A 19,883-nucleotide genomic window follows, 5' to 3' on the forward strand; every position below is an offset into this window, starting at 1 on the left:
TTCAGAATACGTTCTCCAAACGAGGATAACCTCTCCCCGCCTTATGAGGTATCCCAATACCCTAATACGAGTAAGTCAGCACCCTTGTATGTCTTAAATGTTCTTTGTATGTGAGTCCTGAATGAGTGAAGCATGATGAGTATGGCAGCATCACGTTTAAAACAATTTCGCCCGCACAAACGGTATGCGAGATTTTCCACGCCACATATTTTGTATGATAGGCGCGTGCATTTAATATTTATTGAAATATTATACACACGTAGAACTAGCGATGTGTGCAAGATGCGGTGAGCATTATACCGCTTATAAACAGCTCAGTCACCCCCAGATCACCGCACTGAGAAGCAGTACCAGTATACTTACGAATGGTATTTATCCTAATGGGATCATCAGCATGCAGACACGAATGTGAGACACTGCACGACGTTACAGGCTTGTACATAGACCAAATATTTGACAACAGTCATTAATTTCCTTTACAGGTATTTTGATTTTTCCTGCTTACCCAACCGGGTTCAAGCTCTTACCACAGACATATTTTTGTCACTTATTGTGGTCCCAGAGAGTAGGACAGGGTGCGCCTTTCAGGGGACGCACACCTTCCACCCTCAGGGCATCGGTCCTGAAGAAAACCTGGTGAACCACCTTCATGGTTGAAACATGTAGACCTGGCAACACATAGAGATACATGGGCTCATAATTACCCACACTTATCTCGCACTTTTGATTTTAACATTGTCCAGTTGCTTACAAATAAAACTCCTATTTTCTTAAGTTAAACCAGGACAATTTTTAACACACTAACTTTTTTCTTTCACGCATCCCCACTCACAACCAGCTCCACTGTAATCAGGTGTTGTAGCACACCCTGATGACGCTAGGTCATGAGGGTGGACCCCGATGATGAAGCATGTCACCACTAGGTGGTGAGTGAGGGTTTTTTTAACAAAAGGAGAGCCCTCCCTTTTTGCATCAGCCTGCACCCCATTAGGAACTGACAATTCCACTTGGGTGGTACTCCTCATTTTGTTTCTACATTTACGTACTCAGGGGTATAGGAGTATTCCCCAGTTCACTCAGTGAACCAAATACCTTGCTCTCCCCATTGTTTTTTCCACATTGTATTTTCACACAGAACCTACATATGGTTTCGTGCTCTGTTCTTTTCTTGGGATTTAGTCGTTGACTATGGACAAGGTCACACAACAAAGCCCTTTATTATCCTTCTGTTCAGACACTCACACCTAGACATAACATAAGAATGCAGCTGCTGTTTATGAGCAAACATGTCTTGTCATATAACTGAGTACAGTCGTTTAAACAACTCACTCTGAGAACGAGGCAAGATTGCTTTGTCAGACAAGTAGAACGATCATCTATGTATGCTAAAGTACGGGGTCCGCCACTGAGCCCAGAGATCTTTGATATATTATCGTGGGTTTAGGTTAATCTGTCTTATAACATGACAGGACTTTTTATGGTGTGTGGTTTATTGACCATGCTAGCAATATTTTTGATATGCATTGGTGTTGGAAAGGCTATCCCAGGGGAGACAGAAGATGTCGGACTGCCCACCCCGAGACACACCTCTCTGTTTAGAATAGGCCGAGCGCCGTAGGGAGGCCTCCTTGGCGAGGCTCCTCTCCTACAATCGTAACAGCGGAGTAATCACACTACCACAGACGGACACCACACAAAGGGATATTCTCAAGAATCTTTATATAAGCAATGAAGGCATGTTTCTCGTAGCAGCATAACACAGGGATCGAGGGATCCGTAAAGTCTTGGTTTCGGGGGAAAAGGGGGTAGCGGGACAGTCTTGGCACCAACTGGTGCGGGGATAGTTCAAGGGGTCAGGCCGCGACAGCGTCAGCAGGGCCTCGAGATAGTTCAGCGTTGATCAGGCCGCGACAGCGTCAGCAGGGCCTCGAAGGTGGTTCAGCTTGGTCAGGCCGCGACAGCGTCAGCAGGGCCTCGAAGGTGGTTCAGCTTGGTCAGGCCGCGACAGCGTCAGCAGGGCCTCGAAGGTTCCAGGTGCAAGAGTTCGGATCAGGATCAGCCGCGACGATGTCAGCAGGGCTTCGACTCCAAGATACAACTGAAGCCCTAATCCAGGGCTGGCCCAGATATAGGACTGGAGTCCTTTGATGTCCGGACCCTCGCGCCTGGGGGTCAGAGGGGCCGGGATGAAGGTGTCCAGACACCCATCAGGGGGGTGGAGCCAGCGCCCAGGGAGGCTGGAGGGCGATTGATACCAGGTGTCCGGGGACGGCTGGAGGCCCATCGAAACTCCCCTTCTCGGGGATCCGCCAAGTGGCCACTCTACCACCTGGGAGGATCTTGGTGCCTCGATGTCGGGGCTTCGCTGGGGCCGGGGCCAGGGCGGCTGCGGCCACGTGCTCGTGACGTGATGGGCCCAAGATGGAGTCGGGACGGAGATGGTGGCCTCGCATGGTCCCAGACCGGCAGTGTTGGCGAGTGGGGTCCGCCGGTGTCCCAGGGGGGGAGAGCTGTAGGTTGCCAGGGGGGCTGCTCTCGTGAAGGTTCGTGTCAGAGGGGTCGACAGCGAGTCGACGGAGAGCCGATGTCGTCCTGGGCCCGCCATGCGGGAGGGGTAGGACCACGCCACGAGGCCGTGTCCAACAATTGGTTTTCTAATTTTGACGCAAATACTGCATCTTAGAGCCCAAAAGTTTAAATAAATATTATAAACCTATTGTAAACCTGTCACCGCGATCCCTTATGCACTACAGCTTCTGTATGTAAATGAAGAGAGCGCAGAAGTGTGCCAGATAAACAAGGTCATTTGTTTATTTATTTCAAAAGTGTTAGAAAGGCGAACCCGGGGGCAGCAGAAGGTGTCTGACTGACCACCCCTAGGTCTACCCTTCCTTCAGAGAAGAGACCGAGCGATGTCGAGGGGCCTCCGACGTGAGGGCCCTCTCCTAGAATCGAATCGTACAGCAGAGTACCTACACCACTACAAAAGCACACAACACGTAGATAGAGTTTTCAAGCTTTATCTGGTAATAAGTATCGTTTCAATATATACAGCCGATCCTGGGACCGGGAAAGTCTCGTGACTAGGGGTAAGGTAGCGGGACAGTCTTATAGATGGTCGGTGGCAAGGAGACCCTACGCACAGCTCTCAATCCTCGAGCTGGGGGGTTCCGGAAGGTTGGGCCGTGGCAGCGCCAGCAGGCTCTCAGAGGGTTCAGCGAGGGTGGACCGCGGCAGCGCCAGCAGGTTCCAAGATGGTTCAGCGAGTGTGGACCGCGGCAGCGCCAGCAGGTTCCAAGATGGTTACAGCGAAGATGGACCGCGGCAGCGCCAGCAGGCTCCAAGGTGGTTACAGCGAAGATGGACCGCGGCAGCGCCAGCAGGCTCCAAGGTGGTTACAGCGAAGATGGACCGCGGCAGCGCCAGCAGGTTCCAGGTAGAGCAGCAAGGTGAGTTCGTCTCAGGGTCAGCCGTCAGCGTCAGCAGGGCTTCTCGACTCCGGGATACAACTGCTGTCCTACTCCGGGGCTGGCCCAGATATAGGTCTGGAGTCCTTTGATGTCCGGACCCTCTCGCCTGGGGGTCAGAGGGGCCGGGATGATGGTGCCCAGACACCCAGCAGGGGGGTGGAGCCAGCGCCCAGGGAGGCCGGAGGGCGATTGATACCAGGCGTCCGGGGACGGTTGGAGAGCCATCGAAACTCCCCTCTCCTTGTCTCTGGTTGAGTGGCCACTCGACCACCCGGAGGTTCTTGGTGCCTCGATGGCGGGCTCGCTGGGGCTGTGGCCGCGGCTGGGCCGGGACCACGTGTCCGTGACGTGATGGGCCCAAGATGGCGTCGGGCCTGGAATGTGGGTCCGTGGTGGGCACCGGACCGGTAATGCTGGGGCGGCCCGAGTGTGCCGTGTCAGTGGTTGTGGGCCGCCGGGTGGCGGATCTGGTGGTTTGTAGGTCGTGCAGAGGTGTGCCCAGGGCCGACCCGGGCTGGGTGGAGGGCCGATATCGTTCAGGGCCCGCCATGCGGGAGGGGTAGGACCACGCCACGAGGCCGGGTCCAACACACGTCCCCTCCAGCTGAAGGCAGGGGAGAGTCACCCATCTTCTTGGGGATTCTCCTCGCCAAGGCGGAAGAATCTGGAGAGGCCGTTAGCGTTGGCGTGGTCGTTGCCAGGGCGATGCTCCACGGTGAAGTTCATCCCTTGGAGGGAGATGGACCAACGTAGTAACTTCGGGTTCTCGCCCCGCATCTGCATCAACCACCGCAGGGGCCGGTGGTCGGTCTGTACTCGGAAGTGGGTGCCGAAGAGGTAGGGCCGGAGCTTCTTTAGGGCCCATACGACGGCAAAGGCTTCCCTCTCGATGGTGCTCCATCGTTGTTCTCTGGCCAGCAGGCGCCGGCTGATGAAGGCCACCGGAAGGTCGACTCCGTCAGAGTTCATTTGGGAGAGGACGGCTCCAATGCCGTGTTCCGAGGCGTCAGTCTGGACGATGAACTCTCGGCTGTAGTCGGGGGCCTGGAGCACCGGGGCGGTGCACATGGCAGTTTTTAGTGTCTCAAAGGCTACTTGGCACTCGGGGGTCCAGTGCACCTTCGGGGGTAGTCTCTTGGAGGTTAGTTCTGTGAGGGGCCCCACAATGCTCCCATAGTCCTTTATGAACCGCCGATAGTATCCAGTGAGCCCCAGGAAGGCTCGGACGGCGGTCTGGGTGACGGGGGGCTCCCAGGCCTGGATGGCGTCGATCTTGGGTTGAAGGGGAGCCACTTGGCCGCTCCCCACTTGGTGTCCCAGATAGGTCACGGACCCTTGACCGATCTGGCACTTGCTGGCTTTTATTGTTAGTCCGGCCCGTTGGAGGGCCATCAGGACCTTCCAGAGGTGGGACAGGTGCTCATCCCACTGAAGGCTGTACACTGCAATGTCGTCCAGATAGGCGGCACTGAACTCTTCTAGCCCCGCCAGCACCCTATTCACAAGTCTCTGGAAGGTGGCCGGGGCGTTTTTCATGCCGAAGGGCATCACTTTGAACTGGTAGTGGCCATCTGGGGTCGAGAACGCGGACCGTTCTTGTGCTCCTGGCGTGAGGCCGATTTGCCAGTACCCGGCCGTGAGGTCGAAGGTGCTGAGGTACCTGGCGGCTCCCAGGTGATCGATCAGTTCATCCGCTCGGGGAATGGGATGGGCGTCGGTCCTGGTGACGGCATTCAGTCCCCGGTAGTCGACACAGAACCGCAGCTCCGGGGGCACCCCGGGGGCGGCGGCCTTAGGGACCAGGACGACGGAACTGGCCCATGGACTGTCTGAGGGTTCGACTACCCCTAGGGCTAGCATTTTGGAAACTTCGGCTTGGATGCAGGCCCGGACTCGGTCGGGGACTCGGTAGGCTCGGTGCCGCACGGGCGGACTCTCCCCGGTGTCAACGTCGTGAACACACCACTGTGTGACCCCGGGGGTGAGGGAAAATAAGTTCGCAAATTGACCCAGCAGTTTCTGGCAGTCCTGGCGCTGTTTGGGGGTCAGCGTGGGAGAGAGGGAGATCCCCTCGACCGAACCATCTTTCTCGGAGGTGCTCAGGAGGTCTGGTAGAGGCTCGGAGTCGTCCTCTGCTCCGTCATCGGTAGCCAACAACAGGCTCAGTTCGGTGCGGACAAAGTGGGGCTTGAGCCGGTTGGCGTGTAGAACCCGGATGGGGTTCCGGGGGGACTCCATGTCCACTAGGTAGGTGACGGGGCTCTTGCGCTCCACCACACGGAAGGGCCCTGTCCATTTGTCCTGGAGGGCGCCGGGGTCGACTGGGGACATGACCCAGACCTGCTGGCCCGGCTCGAATTCAATGGACGAGGCGTTTTCATCATACCAGCGCTTCATCTCCTCTTGACTGGCTTTTAGGTTGGTTTCGGCCAGTTCCCGGAACTTCCGAGTCTGGTTGCGGAGAGTCAAGAGGTATCGGAAAACATCAGGCGGAGCATCGGAGGCGGCCAGCTCCCAGCCTTCTTTGACCAGGCTGAGGGGGCCTCGCACAGGGTGTCCATATAATAGTTCAAAGGGGCTGAACCCCAGGGACTTCTGGGGTACCTCCCGGTAGGCGAACAGGAGGCACGGCAGCAGAACGTCCCATTTGCGCCGGAGGGGTTCTTCCAGGCCTTTGATCATTCCTTTCAGGGTCCTATTGAACCGCTCCACTAGTCCATTCCCTTGAGGGTGATACAGGGTGGTGAACTTATATGCGACCCCGCACTGTTGCCATAGGGACCGCATATATTTGGATATAAAGTTTGTGCCCCGATCACTTACGACCTCTCGGGGGAAGCCGACTCTAGAGAAGATCCCCATGAGCGCTCGCCCCACTACGGGGGCTGTGATAGTCCGGAGAGGGATAGCTTCTGGGTAGCGGGTGGCATGGTCCACCAGGACGAGGATGAAGCGGTGCCCCTGAGAGGTTGGAGGATCCAGGGGCCCCACGATGTCGATCCCTACTCGCTCGAAGGGAGTGGTCACCACGGGAAACGGTTGGAGTGGGGCTTTGATTTTCCCCCCACTCTTTCCACTGGCTTGGCAGGTCGGACAGGTTCGGCAGTGGTTGTACACATCGCTGCGCATCTTCGGCCAATAAAAGTGGGTCACCAGGCGGCTGTAGGTTTTGTCCTGCCCCAGGTGCCCAGCGAGGGGCACATCATGAGCCAGATTTAAGAGAAAGTCCCTGAAGTGGAGGGGGACAACTAGCACTCGGCCGGCCCCCAGCTCGGCGATTTTCTGTTCGCTGTACAGGAGGTCCTGGTCCCAATAGATCCAGTGGGACCCCGAGGGGGCTCCTGTGGCTTGTGTGGCGGCTTGTTGTCGGAGTCCCTCAAGGGAAGGACAGGTCCTTTGTTCCTGACGGAACTGCTCACGGGTGGGGCCCCCTTCTTGGCGCCACTGGGCTAGTTCGGGAAGGGGCCCGAGCTCGGAAAGTTCTTCATGGCTGGGGCCCCGTGGCCCCAGTTCGGGTTCGGTTGTGGCAGTGGCGGGTGGCGGAGGTGCCGGCCATTCCGGTTCTTCGGGCAGATTGTCTTCGGTGGGGACGGCGTCCCGGGTGGACATGGATCGGGTCGTTACGCAAACCCATTCAGGAAGGCCTAGCATCCCCAGATGCTCTCTTCGTTCGATCTGTGCCCAGGGGGAACTTTCCAGGTCGTTCCCTAGGAGGCAGTCTACTGGGGCATCGTCTCGGACGGTGACTTTCAGCATGCCGGACACTCCTCCCCACTCGAAGGGGATGCGGGCCATCTGGCACAGGCTCTCGGAATTTTCTGCTGACCGGACAGGGCACAGAACGTGTGGCAAGATTGGTTCTGGGGTCACCAGATGGCAGCGGACGGCAGTTATGCTGGCCCCCGTGTCACGGAGAGCCTCGGCCCGGCGTCCGTTGATGGTGACCCACTGGAGGTACTTCTGGGTGTTGATCGGAATCTGGTCCCGGGGGATCATGTCTTTGTCGCCCAGGGAGGCGAGGCACATGGCCGCGGACTCCCATTCTTCTGGTTCCATAGGGACCTCTTCCTCTTCATCTCTTTCTTCGCTCAGAGCGGCTGCAGTGATTTGTCGACCGGGGGGGCCGGTGGTGCCGGGCCGTTGGTTCATGGGGCAGAGAGGATCATTGGCATAGTGACCCAGCCATTGGCATCTGTGGCATGTAACGTTGGGGCGTGGTCCCGGTCGGGCTGGAGGGGCCCCCCTCGGGCCGGAGGCTGGGGTAGCGGAGGCGGGCGAAGACCCCGGCGGGAGGTCTCGGCCTCGGCTGATGCCAGACCCGCCGCCTCGCGGCCGGTGGTTCCCTGGGGACCCTCGTCTGTATTCTCCTGTGGGGTTCCGGTGGACACGGGTGCTCGCCCACCGATCTGCTTCGACCGCTAGTTTTCGCGGCTTGGTCAACTTGCTGTCGAGGAGGTGCTGTGGTAGTTCAATGAAGCAGTTGTTGGAGAGGTGCTCCCATAATATAAGGTCGACCAACTGCTGGTAGGTAGTGACCTGACTGCCTTTGACCCACCCCTCGAAGGCTCTGCTAAAAAAGTTCACATATTCCACCCAAGTTGTACCGGGGATTTTTTTACAGTCTCGGAACCTCTGCCGGTACATTTCGGGGGTGAGTCCGTAGCGTGTGAGTAGGGCCGTTTTCATGTGTTCATAGGAAGTCATTTTGGTGTCGGGGAGTTCCAGCAGGGCGTCCCTCCCTTCGTTGACGAACTTTTCCCACAGGCCGTCGCCCCAGTCCTTCAGGGGCACCCGATGGGCGGTCATGGCCACCTCGTAGGCTTTGAACCACTGCTGGATGTCGTCGTTCTTGTAGTATTCTTTGACTACATCTTTCGGTAGGTGAACCTTGGTGTCCACGGGAGGGGCCGAGGTATTGGCCCCGGCTGCGCTATCTTCGTTTAGCTTGGCTTTGATTTCGAGTTCTTTCAGGCCTCGTTCGTGTTCATAGGCTAGTCGTTTTTCTTCGAGGTCACGTTGTCTCCGTTTTTCTTCTAGATCCCCCTCCAGCCGTAGTTGCTCGAGGGCTATCTTTTTCTCCGCTAGCTGGAGTTCTCCGTCTAACCGGAGTCGTGCAAGCTCCAGTTCGTGTAGCCGGTTGCGCTCTCGCTCTCGAGCGTCTTCATAGATGAGGTCCGCGTTTAGGGTTGCGGTTCTTTCCCCCGTCGGGGGTGCGCTGGTTTCCGGTTGTCCATTCGGGCTATTCTCTTTTTGGGGTGGCCTGTCTTGGGTTTCCACCAAGGCTTGTATGGCCGATTTGAAGTCCTCTTTTGTGTTCAGGCCAGTGGTAGCGATACCCATATCTTTACAGAATTGTTTTAGTTCTTTGTGGCTGTATTCTTCCATCTTTTCTTTCTGGAATTCGGCAGGTGGATTTGTTCCTTGGGTCGTCATGGTCTCCGTGTGTTTTTTCGCTGTAGCGGGTAGATCCCTCTCTGTACGATTTTGCTTGGGCTCGGATCCCACCGCTGCCACCAATGTTAGAAAGGCGAACCCGGGGGCGGCAGAAGGTGTCTGACTGACCACCCCTAGGTCTACCCTTCCTTCAGAGAAGAGACCGAGCGATGTCGAGGGGCCTCCGACGTGAGGGCCCTCTCCTAGAATCGTACAGCAGAGTACCTACACCACTACAAAAGCACACAACACGTAGATAGAGTTTTCAAGCTTTATCTGGCAATAAGTATCGTTTCAATATATACAGCCGATCCTGGGACCGGGAAAGTCTCGTGACCAGGGGTAAGGTAGCGGGACAGTCTTATAGATGGGCGGTGGCAAGGAGACCCTACGCACAGCTCTCAATCCTCGAGCTGGGGGGTTCCGGAAGGTTGGGCCGCGGCAGCGCCAGCAGGCTCTCAGAGGGTTCAGCGAGGGTGGACCGCGGCAGCGCCAGCAGGTTCCAAGATGGTTCAGCGAGTGTGGACCGCGGCAGCGCCAGCAGGCTCCAAGGTGGTTACAGCGAAGATGGACCGCGGCAGCGCCAGCAGGCTCCAAGGTGGTTACAGCGAAGATGGACCGCGGCAGCGCCAGCAGGTTCCAGGTAGAGCAGCAAGGTGAGTTCGTCTCAGGGTCAGCCGTCAGCGTCAGCAGGGCTTCTCGACTCCGGGATACAACTGCTGTCCTACTCCGGGGCTGGCCCAGATATAGGTCTGGAGTCCTTTGATGTCCGGACCCTCTCGCCTGCGGGTCAGAGGGGCCGGGATGATGGCGTCCAGACACCCAGCAGGGGGGTGGAGCCAGCGCCCAGGGAGGCCGGAGGGCGATCGATACCAGGCGTCCGGGGACGGTTGGAGAGCCATCGAAACTCCCCTCTCCTTGTCTCTGGTTGAGTGGCCACTCGACCACCCGGAGGTTCTTGGTGCCTCGATGGCGGGCTCGCTGGGGCTGTGGCCGCGGCTGGGCCGGGACCACGTGTCCGTGACGTGATGGGCCCAAGATGGCGTCGGGCCTGGAATGTGGGTCCGTGGTGGGCACCGGACCGGTAATGCTGGGGCGGCCCGAGTGTGCCGTGTCAGTGGTTGTGGGCCGCCGGGTGGCGGATCTGGTGGTTTGTAGGTCGTGCAGAGGTGTGCCCAGGGCCGACCCGGGCTGGGTGGAGGGCCGATATCGTCCGGGGCCCGCCATGCGGGAGGGGTAGGACCACGCCACGAGGCCGGGTCCAACAAAAAGTTTTATATAGCGCTGGCTAGACCCGGAGGTGTCCGGGCCATCTTTACATACAAGTACTTGCAGAGGCATTTGTGCCTGCCTGGGAATCCAGTCACACACCCGGGGGGTGAAGTTGTTATAGAGAAGTTTTCAAGGGTCATAATATTTGTAAAGATGAGACATTTGTAGCTAGGAGTTGAAGCCGATGGGGCTTGGGGCCAAAGGAAGTTTAGGAAGAGGCAGATGAGTTGGGGTGAGCACCTGTAAAAGGATTTTTAACACTTAAAAATTACATAATCATCACAAAACAAACAAATACAGGATTGTAACATGGAAGCTTAAGGGGGTGGGTTCCAATAGCAAACGCTGTAAAAACCAAGCCTTCTTAAAACACAGAGGGACGGGAATAATATTCCTACAAGAAACACCTTACTCAAGAAGAAGCAACCAAACTACAACATAAGTGGAGGGGTGGACTTGTTTACTACAGTGGAGCCCTGATACCGATTAGGCTTGGGAGGCCTTTCAAACCACTAGAATCAGACACATGTGCGCTACCTCAGGGACGAGTGTATGCTAGAGATATTATACGGTGTACCACACATGCCCCAAATAAAGAACAAGCCGACTATCTGGCGTCACTGTCCACAATACTGGCCTAAACACCTCACAACGATGCTCCTGGATGGAGACTTCATTTGTGTAGTCAGAACTAGACCACTCACACCCACTGGTACCCATTACAGGTGTAGAGAGATCAGCAAAGGCTCGGACTAGCTGTTTAGCACAATGGAAAACAACGGCTCTATGGAAATTAGATCCAGGAAAGTGTAAATATATATTTTATTCACATGGACCTGATCTCCATGTCAGGTTTGATAAAGTATTATGCTGCCTGTTGGACTTGGCCTTTTCCCCCCAAATTTTTCGCTTTTGACCCCCTTGTCTGAAATGTCTCCCCCATGGGAGTAAACCTGTATAGGCCATGAGTGGTGTGAGACGCCTTGTTAAAAATTTAATGTCAAGTAATGGTGTGAGCACTTGTAAATTTACCCCCATTGTAACATGCACCTGACTGAAATGTACTGTGTTTAAAATGGATGCCATGGCCATGGGGTTTGCCACTGAACTGCCTTAGGTCAGCAGTCTAGTTATTATTACCCAGCTACCCCTAGCTTTTGGAGGGAAAGCCTGGCACCCAGGGTGCTCAACCCCTCCCCTTGAGCCAGTTTAGGCTAGTTTTGCCAACATTCTAGAAGGTTCTGCCACTGCCTGGGAGGAGGGTATAAGTAAGGGGGATGTGCCACCAGAGAGTCAGTCAGCGTTGGGACAAGAAAGAGAGGGGACCTGCTGCGAGGAGCTACCGCCACATGGGCCTGTGAGCTGGGCCCTGCACCCCTAAAACCCCCTACTCTGCTGTCCCCTGGGCCCCTGACAAGGGAGGGCCCCTACCCAGGTCCCACAGTGTCAGGGACCTGGGTAGGGGCCCTGACACTAGACCCTAGACGCTAAATATCTTAGAACGCTCTCTGATAATAACCTTTAATGATTATTGCGCTTTTAGAGAATTGTTGAGGGAAAAAATCCCAAACTTCTTTTGATAAAATGAGAACAAGGCATCCAGCAGTTTGCTGGAATGGGATTCCTTTAAGGTGGTGGTCTGAGGTAATGCTTGGAAACAATAGTGAAGTTGTGAGTGCAAGAACAAAACTCGAGAGGGAATTGAGTGTACTGGGCATCACCCATGAAGAGCTAGAACAGGGAAACGGACAGAAACCCGAACCAATAAAAGTACTGTCTTCAACAAATATGCTGATATATTACAAAAAACAAATGCTTCAATTACAAAAATATGACAACAGTACTCACATTGATGGTAACCGGGCTGAAGAAAGGGATCTTCAATAGATGAGCTGAAAAACAAGGGAAATCCAGTTCACACACAAGAGGAGATACATGATGCAGAAACACTTCCAAACATCACTACAAATCTAGGTTAAAATCTAACCATCATAGAATAGGAAATTAAGGAAGCTGTAAGAGACATCGGGCCAGGGAAGACTCTGGGATCTAGTGACCTCCTGTAGGACTTGGCCCTTTTTGGCTAAAGTCCCTAAACTTTTTGCTTTCCCCCCAGACTTTTTTTCTGACATGCTGTTTCAAGCTTAAATGCTTTGGACTCTTTGCCACTGCTGATCAGTGTCAAAGTGCAAGTGCTCCCTTTATAGAGTGTAATGGTAATTGGTTGTCCATGATTGGTATGTTTGCCTTACTAGTAAAGTCCCTAGTAAAGTGCACTAGGTGTGCAAGGGCTGGTAATGCAAATGCTACTAGTGGGCCTGCAGCACTAATTGTGCCACCCACACAAGTAGCCTTAAAAAGGAAACTCAGGCCTGCCATTGCAGTGCCTGCGCACAGTTTGTTAAACTGCCATGTTGTTCTGTCAAGTGTACTCACTTGCCAGACCTTACCCTTCCCTTTCTATGCACATAAGGCAAACCTATGGTAGGACCAGGGGACCCCCTGGGCAAGGTGCAGTGCATGTGAAAGGTAGGACATGGACTAAGGAGTGTGCCATGTCCTGACAGTAAATCATCTCAATTTGTTTTTCACTGTGGAAAGGCCATCTTGCCTATAGGATAGAATGGGAAGGCTGTATAATATATTTTCCAGCCTATTTTCCCAAAGGCCTAAGATGGAAAGGTGAAGTTTAGTATGCCTAAACTCACAATATAATAACACATCCTTTTATGAAGGTGGTTTTTGCATTGTGTGTTTAGAAGCCACTCTTTTAGAAGGGGTTGAGTTTTGTGCTCTAACATTTGAGTGTGTCTCTGCCTGGCTGTGGATTGACTGTCTAGATTTAAAAGCGATAAGATCTGGGGAATGTCTTGACCCAGGGGATGAGGTGAGACAGCAACAAGCTGTCCTGCATCTGGAGTGCACGGGGAGGAGAAGCCCCTAGAGGTGAAGAGGCCTGGGTTTCTGCTATAAAACAATTGTCCCATCTCCTGCTCAGTGATTGAGAATCCAGACCCCCACTAATCAAAGGAAGAAGGTGTCACTGGCAGGGAGGCACCCAGAACTGGTTTGGACAGGGGTCAGTGCCCCCTGATCACAAAGACTTCAAAGCCATTGAGGGGTATAACTAGGAGTGCTGAAGCCCCTGAACTTTGGAGAATGGCTTGATTAAGTGTGAACAAGACTGGAGATACTTTGTGGTCAAGTGGACCTTTGCCAAGGAAGAAACAATTGAATAGACTGAAGGAGAGGACTGACCCTTGCTGTGTGTTCTAGGGCTGCCCTGCAGTTTGCTGTTTTAACCTAGGGAAGGCTTAAGGGACTTTGCTGTGCGCTGTGCCCCCCTGCTTGAAAGGACTTTTTTTTTTCAAAAGAAAATTGCACAGCACAGTTACAGAGTTCCACAATAGCAAAGGATTATGCACAGCAATACATTGCAGCACAGCAGAGGCAATCGCAAACTTGTGACGCTTGGAGACATCTCATGGAGAGTTGTCATAAAACCACTAGAGAGCTGAAAGCATACAGCAGAGAGAGGCACCATGAGTAAATGAGAGGAGCAGGGTGGATGGAGGGGGGCGTGAGCGAAGTGGAAGCAGCTCATGAACTTACACCAGTGGCTGCCGCGGGCAGGGTGCCGGCGGGGAGCGCGGGAGAAGTCGCAGGATGCTGGGAATCATGGCTTGAAAGGTAGGTGACAAGTGGGCCGCATATGTCAAGAGGGAGACACTTGGCTGGTAAAAGGCCCCAGAACTCAGAAAGGAGGGTTTGGCGGCGGGATGCAGGGATGCCTTAGGCGCAAGCATGCGAACCCAGCACATGGAGACCCTACGCCGTGCGAGGACCAGCCTCTGTCAAACGACAGAAGCATCCGGGCAAAATTTAACGAAGCCTAAGAGGTAGAGCATGGGGTCAGGTTGAAGCGGTGACGAGGTAATTTCTGAGATAATAGCGCAAACCTCAGGCCAGTATGCCGAGACCCGGGGGCACAGCCAAGCAAAATGAGAGAAATCAGCAGCGGGCTTAGAGCAGCGCAAGCATCTGTCACTCGTTATCTGTCTGACTCGACTCCTGACATCCTGGCAGCCCTTCCCCACAACTACTACATCCTACATGTCAACCGGATCCCAGGAAAAGTGGGAGGTGGAGTGGCGGCCATCATTCATAAGGACCACATCTTAACCTCCATGTCTTCCTTGAATCTCCCTTCCGCTGACAACATGATTATTAAGCTTGATTCTAATACAGGTCCGCTAATCTGTGTCCTAATACATAGACCCCCCCAACACATGCTACTATTTCCCCTCACACTGAGTGAGCAGCTTGCAACTCTGGTCACAGAGTATGCTAAAATACTCTTACTTGGTGATCTTAATTACTGGTGCAACGACGATTCTGGTGGACCTCATGCCTCCGAACTGTTGGAACTCTTTTCTAATCTCAACTTCACCCCTCACATTTCTTCAGCTACACACATAAAAGGCCACACCTTGGACCAGGTTTGGACTACCAAACTCATGGTCTCTACACCCACTATATCACCTTGCATTTGGTCCGACCACCACCTAATCAGGTTCACCGTCTCTACCCCTACTCGCAGTAAGTCCCCTGCGCCCGAGGGGGGCCTAATTAGAAAATGGAACTCCCTTGATAAACAATCATTTATGGGACAGTCTGATTAGCTCTACCACCGCAGACAATCTGGATGTGGACATAGCTGAAGCTAATATGTCAGCCTGGCTACTAGCAGCCAGCAACAAACATGCACCACTTAAAAACTCACAATTGCCTGCCGCTCTGAAGCCCAGAAATGTTTTTCTCCTGAGCTTAGGATTCAAAAACTAGACCTCCGTCAAAAAGAGAGAAAATGGAGACGGGCCTATGCCCCGGAAGCAAAACTCATATACTGAATTACCTTCAAAGACTATAAAAAAGCTATTATCTCAGCCAAAACCACCTATTTCTCGGCTAAAATCGCAAAATCGACCAACAAATCAAAGGACATCTTCGCCATAGTGAACGAGCTATCCAATGCTGAAAGAATTCTCCCCAAACCGTGGCCACTCAAGATCTGTGCGACACCCTGAACAAATACTATTAAAGCCAGTATCCCTCTCTCCTGTCCCACGGAGGACTCTCCGGTATCAATACCCAATTCTCATACCCTTGACCAATTCCCACTCATAGATGAGCAATCCCTGCAGATTCTATGTCCAGGGAAAAATCCGGTCCTCCGAGGGACTGCTGTCCCCCGCATGTTTTCAAGGACGCTTTTTCGATCCACTCACTCCCTATCCTGACCTTCCTCAATGGATCTTTATCTCAAGGTAAGGGCCCGAAAGCCTTCAAGGAGGCAGTCGTAGTCCCCCTCCAAAAGAAACCCGGAGCGGACCCCCAAAAACTCCTCCAACATAGGCCGATCTCCTTGCTCCGCTATTTAGCTAAAGTCCTTGAAGCTCATGTAGCTGCTCATCTGTCCAACTTCGTGGAGCAGTCCGATTACCTAGACTCTCATCAAGCAGGGTTTCGCCCTGCCCACTCCACCGAGACGGTCATTGCTGCAGTGCTGGATGCCTTACGAGGAAATGCGATAAACAAATTCCACAGGCCCTGGTTCTGTTCGACCTCTCGGCCACATTCGATACGGTCGATCATGCCATCTTACTGGACCGTGTCAAACAGGCCGGCATCCGCAACTCGGCCTATAGTTGGATCAGGTCCTTTCTCACCGACCGCACCCAAGCAGTCCGGTAAGCCCCTTTCACAGCTCCTAAACTCTACACAACTTGTGGGGTCCCCCAGGGATCCTCACTATCCCCCTACTGTTCAACTTATATTTGATACCACTGATTCAGTCCCTAAAGGAATTTAAAACCATCACTTTCAACTATGCAGATGATCTCCAGCTGATCTTCACGATAGACAATTCCTCCGAATCAATTCGGGAGTTTCAGGGGACAATGCTCCACATTCGCCAATGGATGGACCTAAACCATTTAAAGCTGAACCCCGGTAAAACCGAGCTAGTCCTAAACGGGAACAGCCTAACCCTATGGGGCCCACACTATTGGCCCTTAGAATTCGGACCTTCGCCCATCCCATCACCATCGGTAAAAAGCTTAGGGGTGATCATCGATAATGACCTCTCCCTGAAGTCCCAGGTAGGTGCGGTTGTGTCCTCCCGCTTCTTCCAGCTCCGTTGTAGTGTGTTTATCTAGGAGGTTACCTATAGGCTCCAAATGGTGCAGAACTCGGCGGCCAAACTTGTATTAAAGTGGCCCAGGAGATCATCAGCAACGGAAGCCCTTAAGATTTTACATTGGCTACCTATCATTAAAAGAATTCTATTCAAAATCTTGCTCATCACCTTCAGGGCAATTCATAAACTAGGACCGTTGTATTTGCGGAAAAAATTCATCAGATACCATCCAACTCGAATTCTCCGCTCGACCAACGCCAATTTTCTGGCAGCTCAATCATTCAGGCTTAAGACCCGCGGGGGCAAGTCCCTTGCGGTGCTAGGCACAAAAGCCTGGAACACACTCCCCCCCACATAAGAGCCTTGGATAGAGAAATTGAATTCAGGAAACAACTAAAAACCTGGATCTTTACTCTACCTGACACTACTGCCAGATCCCTAGTGTAAGAATTCTATCTGATCAGCCATACAAGTGAGCGCCAAGATGCTCCTTGGAGCGATAGTTGCACGGTATAAATAACCCCTTACATTACATTACATTACCTGAATCGATATTCCTATTCTTTGCCCTTGTCCAGTTATAAATCAATAATATCCCTACAACGGCATAGAAACCCTATTCATAATTCAGTCATAGCGCATGCTGTCACATTAAGCAAGCCTATTCCTCCAGCCCCCTAGAAAGCACACCGAGTTCTTAAACAAATCCAAGCCTCCAGCAACCTGGGAAATCCCCGCTGCTTTGTTTTGATTTCGCCCAAGAACTCCTGTAAAGCACTGTAAGAACGACCAGTTCTTAGTGACATCTTTATTGACGTCTTATGTCCAGCCTTACGTCAAACCCGGCACCTTTCAGGTATAAATATACCAACGCTGCCTTAAGCAAACATACGGTGGTAATCCTGGAGCAGAGCAGCTATCTACTTCCGAAGAGCCCAGCTGATGCGAGAGCCCACGGACGCTGCCCCTCCCTTTTGACGCGCTGAGAAAGACGCTGTCTTTTCTCTTGCCGAGAAATCCAGCCTCCGGCGTTTCCAGCCCACCCTTGCGGGTGACTGGGATACCGAGTCCTGAGAGAGAGATACCAGCCCTCCTGCCTTCTAATACCCAGGTACTGAACTGACTAAACCCTTACAGAGAATTCTTGAGTCAGATTCTTGGCAAAACAAACTTAACTTAAACTGCTACTTACTTACTCCCTCCCACGTATTAGGCTTAGGTCAGGTACACCGGGGTAGGCGTAGTTAGAAGCACCAGTTGAGTACGATTAGTCAATGTATATATGTATGTATCTATTTTATCCATTTTAAAGTATCATATGGCTAAGAAACCATATCCATGCTTTTACAGTATTAATTCATAATCCTGCTTTTACTATATGCACTTTACTTAACTATAAGTATTGCAATTGTAGCAATTCATTTCTCTTGTATGAGGAAAGAGACTGCTCAATAAATAACACCTTTTATTGAAAACGCCCGTCTCTCTTTTTCTCTGCAATCTGGTGAAACTTAGTACGCACTTATTGACTGAGTGAAATAGCTGCCTTTTGTTTTCACACGACTCTAGAGATACACTCTTATTCAGGGAGAGCAAAGTTGTCATGTTTTATGGTTGTCAGAAACTAAATCCCTTCTTGTCTATCCAGGGAGGTTAAACTCCTCCTCGCCTATTCGAGAAAGTTTCTAGTGAACTCTGAGCTAGCTGGCAGTAGAGACCTAGTTAACCTCTGTCCTACGTCTACACTACTGAAGATATTATTCCAATGCGCAGAGCCTATTGGGACTATAGGAACTACACTACATGGCGCCCAAACGTTTGGTAAGGCGATAAATCTAACGCAAGACATTAGAGTAACTCAGTCGGGCTTTTTCACACAGACCCTTTCTCCCGTAAATACTCCAAAGACGTCTGGAGTGGGTCAAAGGTTAAAATCCGCCGGAACTTAGTAGGAAGAGATTCCTATGTATAGTTTTTGGTTTATTCAAAGTTGAAGGATACAGTGTTCCAAAATATTGTGCACCTAATCTTTGTTTCCTTGAAACCTGATCTGCAACAAAAACCTTCCTGTCAGTAAAATGTCAGACAATGAAGAAGAAAGGGAGGCAGCTAGAATAGCAGCTCAACTCCTAGCGGATGACACAAGTCTCCTGCAAACTGACCCAGATGCAATACTCATCCCGGTCAACATAAGAAAAACTATAACTCTTAAACATATAGAAAATGGACTAACATCGAGAGGTGGTATAGTCGTATTCGTAATTGAGGCACATGAATATCGGCAGACAGAGGTATTTTATTCATGGATAAACTTTCCATCAGCAAACGCTGTCACACATGACTTCCACTATTATAAAATAGAGGAACCTCCGGATGAGTACACTCCTTTCGAGGAGGTGGAAATCCCATTAAAATACCAAGAGCACCTGCTCTGGTTTAAAGGCGCCCTAAAACATAAAAATCACATCACCAGGCTCGGTCCACTAGGTAGACCAGGAGCAACGTGGCCGGTTCTAGCCAGCTACACACCACATCCTGACATTGATAGAATGTCAAGCAAAGAACTCTTAGTTAAAATAAAAGAATTAACACAGGCATATAGAGACTTAGTTCAATTGGCAACTGAGGATATAACTTTCCTCCAGAAGTTGAAAGAGACAGATATAGCAGAACAACCATTTGAACTTGCCAGAATCATAGAAAAATCCTATGAAGAACTAGGAAGAGATAGTTTGGGTGGGAAACCAGTAAAACCCCAACTAACTGAAAATCCTGAAAAGATATTTATTAAAAATAATCTAAACACTCCAAAAAAGAGCTGGGGTGGAAATAAACAATCCACTCCCAAAGAAAAAAGATTCCAGTCCAGAGGAAGGTCTCCTCGGCGGAGAGAAAGATCTCCGGACCAAGGACACAAGTCTCCCCAGAGGGAGCCCTCTGAGAAAACATATAACCTTAGAAATAGGGATAATTTGAAAAAACCTGATAGATATCAAGATATTGATACACGTCCCTCTCGATCTTTTCAGACTTCCTCGCAGAAATCTGAAAGAAGAGGACGGTCAGAACACAGGGAAGAGCACGTCAAGTCCAAAGACAAGGAACCTGCTCATCAAAGTAAAAAATTACAATTTCCAAAAAAGAAGGTAGCCAGTATTAAAGTAATCAAACATGCCGAGGATACTGAGGACACAGCTGAAAAACGGAGAGTGGGCTCAGACAATGCTAGACAGCGCAGCAGAAGTGAGCATAGCTCGCAAGATCCTGATTAATCATCTGGAGACAGTGGACACGAATGAATACATTCAGGTGGAAACTGCAGATACCAGAGTTAGCAAACCTCATAAAATATACGAAATGACATAAGGGGACTATTTTGGGATAACCTTTCAAAAGGCTATGACATCCTTTTAGCTGAAAAAGACTGGCCACCGGAGTTTGTCAGGGAGTGCCCTCATGGCGAAGAAATGATTATGCCTACCTTCTCAAATCATATTCCAATTCATAAA

The 19,883-nt window shown here is 51.9% G+C and overlaps 1 protein-coding gene across 1 annotated transcript in view; it reads right to left on the reverse strand.

Annotated features, from left to right (window-relative positions):
- The window catches only part of LOC144770948 (uncharacterized), a 110,663-nt gene that overhangs the window by 15,173 nt on the left and 75,607 nt on the right, over positions 1 to 19,883 (reverse strand). Inside the window, exon 4 of the mRNA XM_078655786.1 lies at positions 12,024 to 12,067. The gene's annotated coding sequence lies outside the window, so the exon portion shown is untranslated. The remainder of the gene's footprint in view (positions 1 to 12,023; positions 12,068 to 19,883) is intronic.

The sequence above is a fragment of the Lissotriton helveticus genome, chromosome 7 (assembly GCF_964261635.1).
Source record: "Lissotriton helveticus chromosome 7, aLisHel1.1, whole genome shotgun sequence".
Classification (NCBI taxonomy): Eukaryota; Metazoa; Chordata; class Amphibia; order Caudata; family Salamandridae; genus Lissotriton; species Lissotriton helveticus.